General features: G+C 52.5%; 1 protein-coding gene across 1 annotated transcript in view; it reads right to left on the bottom strand.

The window, feature by feature from the left end:
• Positions 1-238, bottom strand: part of LOC144817687 (long-chain-fatty-acid--CoA ligase ACSBG2-like) — a 1,080,196-nt gene extending 1,079,958 nt beyond the window's left edge. Inside the window, exon 1 of the mRNA XM_078674432.1 lies at positions 15-238. The gene's annotated coding sequence lies outside the window, so the exon portion shown is untranslated. The remainder of the gene's footprint in view (positions 1-14) is intronic.
• Between the last annotated feature and the right edge of the window lie 7,442 nt (positions 239-7,680).

Below are 7,680 nucleotides of genomic sequence, written 5' to 3' on the forward strand. Positions count from 1 at the left end.
AGGCCTACTCTCACCTGTGTCGGCTCCGCGAACAGCAGGCCCCGCGCCGGAGGAGGCAGACACCGGGCAGCTGACAGCAGGCCCCGCGCCGGAGGAGGCAGACACCGGGCAGCTGACAGCAGGCCCCGCGCCGGAGGAGGCTGACACCGGGCAGCTGAGCGAGGCCTGTCCGCGCAGAGACAGCTCCCAGAAGTCCTAGGGGGGGCCAGCCACGCTTCAGCCCTTATAATTAATTCTCCAGCCGGGTCAAGGGGCATGGATAGGCCGCAGCTGCTGATTGGCTTGGAGTAAAGCGGCTGGCTGAAGCCGAGGCTGTTGATTGGCTGAGTGTCAGGAAGCTAGATGCGCGCGGAGGCTGACCGAGGAAGTCGTCAGGACGCTTCAGTGTGAGGCACAGCTGTTGATTGGTCCAGGCTGGGTCGGCTGGCTGGAGTCCCGGCTGCTGATTGGCTAAGTGTGAGGGTTTTGGTTGCGCGGAGGCGGGCCGCGCATGTCGTCAGCACGCCTCAGGGTTGTCGGAGACCGTCCTGGGGCTCAGGGTGCGACGCGCATGCGGATGCTCCCCTCCCGCCAGGGGGCCTGCACGTGCCCCCGGGCCTCAGACCCCCTGCAGGTGTCTGCACGTGCCCCCGGGCCTCAGACCCCCAGCAGGTGTCTGCACGTGCCCCCGGGCCTCAGACCCCCAGCAGGTGTCTGCACGTGCCCCCGGGCCTCAGACCCCTCCAGCAGGTGTCTGCACGTGCCCCAGGCCCCCCCCAGCAGGTGTCTGCACGTGCCCCAGGGCCTCAGACCCCCCAGTAGGTGTCTGCACGTGCCCCAGGGCCTCAGACCCCCAGCAGGTGTCTGCACGTGCCTCAGACCCCTCCAGCAGGTGCCTGCACGTGCCCCCGGGCCTCAGACCCCCTGCAGGTGTCTGCACGTGCCCCCGGGCCTCAGACCCCCAGCAGGTGTCTGCACGTGCCCCCAGGCCTCAGACCCCCAGCAGGTGTCTGCACGTGCCCCCGGGCCTCAGACCCCCTGCAGGTCTGCACGTGCCCCAGGCCTCAGACCCCCCAGCAGGTGTCTGCACGTGCCCCCGGGCCTCAGACCCCCAGCAGGTGTCTGCACGTGCCCCCGGGCCTCAGACCCCCAGCAGGTGTCTGCACGTGCCCCCGGGCCTCAGACCCCCAGCAGGTGTCTGCAGGTGCCCCCGGGCCTCAGACCGCCAGCAGGTGTCTGCACGTGCCCCCGGGCCTCAGACCCCCAGCAGGTGTCTGCTCGTGCCCCGGGGTCTCAGACCCCCCCAGCAGGTGTCTGCACGTGCCCCCGGGCATCAGACCCCCAGCAGGTGTCCGCACGTGCCTCCGGGCCTCAGACCCCCAGCAGGTGTCTGCACGTGCCCCCGGGCCTCAGACCCCCTGGAGGTGTCTGCACGTGCCCCCGGGCCTCAGACCCCCTGCAGGTGTCTGCACGTGCCCCAGGGCCTCAGACCCCCTGCAGGTGTCTGCATGTGCCCCAGGACCTCAGACCCCCAGCAGGTGTCTGCACATGCCCCCAGGCCTCAGACTCCCAGGCAGTTGTCAGCACGTGCCCCAGGGCCTCAGACCCCCAGCAGGTGTCTGCACGTGCCCCCGGGCCTCAGACCCCCTGGAGGTGTCTGCACGTGCCCCCGGGCCTCAGACCCCCTGCAGGTGTCTGCATGTGCCCCAGGGCCTCAGACCCCCTGCAGGTGTCTGCACGTGCCCCCGGGCATCAGACCCCCAGCAGGTGTCTGCACATGCCCCGGGCCTCAGACCCCAGCAGGTGTCTGCAGGTGCCCCCGGGCCTCAGACAGCCAGCAGGTGTCTGCACGTGCCCCCGGGCCTCAGACCCCCAGCAGGTGTCTGCACGTGCCCCCGGGCCTCAGACCCCCAGCAGGTGTCTGCACGTGCCCCCGGGCCTCAGACAACCAGCAGGTGTCTGCACGTGCCCCCGGGCCTCAGACCCCCAGCAGGTGTCTGCACGTGCCCCCGGGCCTCAGACCCCCAGCAGGTGTCTGCACGTGCCCCCGGGCCTCAGACAACCAGCAGGTGTCTGCACGTGCCCCCGGGCCTCAGACCCCCAGCAGGTGTCCGCACGTGCCCCAGGCCCCCCAATAGGTGTCCGCACGTGCCCCCGGGCCTCAGACCCCCAGCAGGAGGAGAATAAAATATTGTACAGCCAGGAGCTAGAATGGCATCTGAAGAATTAGACTTTGCAGAGGGGGACATTTGAGTGGGATTTACATTGCTTTTCTCCAAACTGAACCAATCGTTGTTTTGTTTAACTTCTTTATGCCTTTGCGTGTTAAAATTTTGCAAGCTGCCTCGGGTGTCACTCTCTCAAGTGCCTTTTGCTTCACCTAACTCCTCCATCTAACAGAACTGAACCACTAGCAACTTGAATTACTCGTACAGCATCAGAGAAAACTGAAAGACCTTTTTTTCGCTCTCCAGTAGGGCGTTTGATCAACACCGTCGGAAACTAAAGTCAATGGATCTAACAGCATAAGAGTTGTCATTGTGCCCTTTAAGAGTAGACTGGTTTGCTGCCACTCTTGCTTTAACTAGTTCAAACATTTTACACTGAAAAACTTTCTTTTTGGGAATAAGGTCTTTAATTCAATCAGGACAAACTTGAGACCTGGGTTTCCTTTTTCTCAATAAAAAAACAAGCATTTGCAATGCAATAGGTCTCGCATTAGGAAAGTTTGAGCTATTGGTATTGTAAATGACACATTTTTTATTTATGTGTTGGTTTTGATAATAGCTAAATTAATAGTTTTGTCATTTACAATGCCAATAGTTTTAACTTTTGCAAATGTGACACCTATAGCATTTGTAATGCAATATGTGTTGTATTTACGTGACTTAGATGTATTGATATTACAAATAACAATGGCTTTAAAATTCTTTTTATAATTAATACTTAAATAAAAGCTCTTTGAATTTATAATGGCAATATCTTAAACTTTTGTAAATAACTTTTTTGAAGATTATGTTCAGTATATTTTATTGTGACGAAAATCCAAGAACAGAAGTGAAATATTAACATCTTTTTGTGACATTTGTAATAAAGCTTGAAACATTGAGAGAACATATTTGAACCAGTTGTTGTTGAATGGTTGCAAAGATTGATGCTGTGATGGCGCTGAGTGATGTTGTGGTGGCGACGAGTGATGCTGTGACGTTCAGTGATGCTGTGGTAGCGCATAGTGATGTTGTGGTGCCCCTGAGTGATGCTGTGGTGGTGCTGAGTGATGCTGCAGTGATGCGATAGAGTGAGTGTGATAGATAGCGTGAGGGCGATAGATAGAGGGAGGGAGGGCGATAGATTGATAGGGGGAGGGCGATAGATAGATAGCGGGAGGGCAATAGATAGAGGGAGGGCGATAGATAGACTGAGGGCGATAGATAGAGTAATACGATAGATAGATAGAGTGAGGGAGATAGAGTGAGGGCGATAGATAGATAGAGTGAGGGAGATAGATAGAGTGAGGGCGATAGATAGAATGAGGGCGATAGATAGATAGAGTGAGGGCGATAGATAGATGGCTTAGGCTCGACCTAAAAACATACATTTCTGCCCATTTCCTAACATACCTAGTCCCTGTCCGACCTTCTCAGACCTCTCATTTAGGCACACAGGCCGAGAAAGATAAAAGACAAGAAATTAACTCCATGTGTAGGAAGCCCAACATGACAACCATAAAAGCCACAAGGGAAACATTTGGGTCTTGCTGCCCGCCCATTCCCCTCGACTACTGTTGTAGATCCAGTTTCAGGCTGAGAGATATTGAGATAGGGGGAGGATTGGAAGAAGCTGTTGTTTGAGGGGTGCGTGCGTGCTGCGGGGCATGTTTCCACCACTGACTAGTGTAAGAACATAAAACACCACCGCCCTGACCTGCAATAAAAGAACCCCCATAAAGCCTATGCTGATTTAGTGATTGGTTTCTTGGATGTGCAGCCAACAGTGACTTGGCTGATGCGGCCCACAACAAACTGGACACATCAAGCCAAAACCGGCAACATCATAAAATGTTCCCAAATAAGTGTGCTCAGTGAAACAAATGGAGCAGGGCCTCAGTGAGCTGATAAAATGCTATCATTTAAGTTACCCGGTAATTTTCACGTTGGTAAGTGCAAAATAAACTAATATTTCCTTAACAACATTCCTGATTAGAATAAATACTATTCAGATTTCAAACCTAGGGTATTTTTGGAAAGCAATGGCCACGGATTTGTTGCATAGGTATCCTATCCGGTCACCACGATTCCTTCTGCCCTTCCAAGTAGTCTGAAAATGCATTTACGTTTACCACTGCAGCGATCACGCTAAATTTTAAAGAAACTAAACTATACATAAAATCTGTTTTCTAATACATTAACTAGGAGTTTTATATTGGAAAAAATGAGCACGACCATTGTTCCTTTTTTTACCAAATTTCTTCAATCACTTTTTTGTGTGTATTGAGATGGTGAATAGTTGCCGCAGACCATTAGTTTATTTATTCAGCAGTATGCTTTCCTCTAACAACCAACGAGGCCAGCTACTGTACACGCACTCTGTATGCTTGGCGGGCTCGCCCCCGCATAGTTTACTGAGTGGGCGCTCCGGACTCAGGAGCTGTAAGACCCCCAGCGCAAGTGCAGTGTTGGAGGGGGCCCTTGGAGGCTATTGTTCGACCACTGGCCTGCGGGGCCCACGAACCCTGATTGTTGCTGTTATCCCATGTGATACAGTGGCCTAGAAGCCAATTTCATTTCCTGCACTAAGGCCCATGGCGTACTGGCTAAGACACTGGCACCGAGGGGACATCCCTCCAAAAGCAGTAAGTTCTCGATGCGGATCAGCTTTAAAATTCTCACATTTTGCTGCGCACAAGGAAATGGCCCCTCATGTGCACAAGATCAAACAATTCGGCCAAGCGGAGAAGCCGCTGTTACACCACGGTTCTGCCCAATATCTCACTGTTTGGCAAATGGGGACAGGATATAGCGTACCGACCAGAGCTGCCTATTTGGGAACAGAGTTCGAATCTCGCGCCGGCTCCACATGTGTGAATCTGGCCAAACCACTTAATCTCCCTGTGCCAACACAAAAAAACAACGAGGTTGAGAATCCAAAATAAACGTTTAAAAAAAAGATATGATGAGTGGTGGTGGAGAAAGACAGATGGTGATTAAGATAGACCTGATAGTGAAACCTAAAGAGTGTGAAAAATGTTATCTTAAAAAGCAACAAATGACGAGCAAATGGGGACCGGATATGGCCTACTGACCAGAGCTGCCTATCTGGGAACAGAGTTTGAATCTCGGCGCCGGCTCCACATGTGTGAATCTAGCCAAACCACTTAATCTCCCTGTGCCTACACAAAAAAACAAAATATGAATGTGTCCTTGTAACTGGTGTTCATGAAACGTGAACATGCCAGGCTCTGCAGCTCAGGCTCGGCGGGTGGACGGGCGCTGCAGCAGCAGTGTGTGCGGGTGTCCTACCAGGCCCTGATGCTATGCAGAGTCCCCTGGCAGGGCGGCACGGAGGCCCCTTGGTGCCACTGCGGCTGCGCTGCAGTGTTCAGCTGACCCATGTTGCTCATGAAGGTGCTGCCCCCCGCGCTGCCCTGTGCGGCTGGAGTAGTTGCATTTGTACTGGGGGCTGTTGCTGTAGCTGTAGGCCGGGTAGGTATTGTAGGAGTAGGGGATGCCGCCCACAGAGTAGGCTGTGCTGTAGCTTTGAGAGCCTCAGAGGCAGGGCTTGCCATCCCGCACCAGCACTGTTACGGCAATCACAGTGCCATGACAGAAATTGCATTTTTCAGCTTGGTGTACTTACCCTGGGAGGGGGGAGAGGGTGGGGAGGCAATATTGTTCCTCAAGCTCAAATGGAGAAAATGAAAGAACGCACGCCCCATAAAAATGGGGACCGGATATAGCGTACCGACCAGAGCTGCCTATTTGGGAACCGAATTAGAATCTCGGCGCCGGCTCCACATGTGTGATTCAGGCCAAACCACTTAATCTCCCTGTGCCTACACAAAACGTGAGTTTGAGCTATTGGCATTGTAAACGACAATGCCTTTTATTAATGTGTGGGATTTCAAAACAGATAAATAAAAGGCACTGTTGTTCACAATGCCAATAGCTTAAACTCTCGCAAATGGGCTTCAGACGCTGACTAATCTCATTACTCAGTCTGTGTTAGCTAACAAATGATTTACTCTAATTGAGTTCGCATATATTAAATACCAGGCGGAGATTACATGGGTTACATTGCCATGCATAAAATGACAAAAAGAAATGAAAAGGGTTAGCCTTCATAACATTACTAAAGTATACAAAAGAGTAATGCATGGAATGCTTGAATTAATTTTAGCCACTGGTAATCAGTCGGGCTGCAGCCCAGTCTGAACCATGTATCAGATTACTGATGAGTGCGCCGACTATGTCTCCTACTTCTTCTAGGCCAGTTTTGTTAACAGGAATGTTAGGCCAGTTGACGACCCTTATCTGTCCTTCTCACCCACAGCAGAGGTCCTCCTCTTTCTTACATGCATGAAAAGACATTTCAGGGCAGCGTGAAGAGGTGACGAGTGGATGGCACCTGTCTGCTGTCACCAGCACCCCCAGCCAGACATTGGCGTAGGCAGTTTGCCATGGGCCCTAGTGCAAAGAAGGAAACGCCCCCCCCCCCCTCCTTGAACAGTGAAATACAGCAATATTCGGGGTTTAGTGCGCCCCTCGGGCCTATGATCCCCGGTGCCACTGCACCTGCTGAAACAATGGAAGCTACACCATGACTAACAGGAGCACTTGAAAACCAAGACGGGTTGCTATACACAAACTGTACGAAAGTAAGTTGAACAAGTCTGTTATCGGGTCTAATAAGGAAGTAAGGGTTTGATGGTGTGTGCAGAACCCACATAGTAATAGCGTAATGCCCCCATGTAGACAACCGAGCTGTGCGGGTGCGGAGCCGAGTGCCGAGATTAGCATCACAGCTAGGCTGGTTCTGCCTTTCATCTTTCGGGAGTTCAAACATAAGAGCACCAAAATTAAAGATCTACAAAAGAGTGGATGGAGCCCGCCAGCAGCAGAGAGGAAGAGCAGTGGGAGCGGAACCCACTATTCTCTTAGCTCCTGGACCTGAGCACTGTACTCACTCTCTCGGCTCGGTCTTCGGCTGTGCAGATTTATGCACACAGCAACCCTCGAGGCGGGCGGCATGCTAAATTTAAACAAGCGTGCAGCCTGAAGTAAAATAAATAAATAAATAAATAAATAAGCTCGATCAGGACGGCACTTGCGGTAGAAACACAAATGGCACAATAAGAAATAGGAATTTCGCAAAGTGTACTCAGAAAGTGGGAACATGGGCCCAATAATGGAGTTACCGCAGGCTGGAATAAACAGACGCGCACTGACAACGCTGTTTCTTATCAGCACCCAACAACCAAATTTCCCAGCATAAAGTCCAATATAAGGGCGCGAAAGTATTTAAGTCACGTGTTCTCGAGAGCCAATGATAAACGAAAAGAACTTGACATCACCCTAAACATGCCGCCTAGAACAGCGACAGCGAGGCCTGACACGCAAATCGGATTTACGGCCGGGAGAAAGGAGAGGCGTGACACGCACAAACTGTCTGGAAGGGGCGGAGAAACAACGGAGCGGGCTGCGG

Source organism: Lissotriton helveticus, chromosome 2_1 (genome assembly GCF_964261635.1).
Source record: "Lissotriton helveticus chromosome 2_1, aLisHel1.1, whole genome shotgun sequence".
Classification (NCBI taxonomy): Eukaryota; Metazoa; Chordata; class Amphibia; order Caudata; family Salamandridae; genus Lissotriton; species Lissotriton helveticus.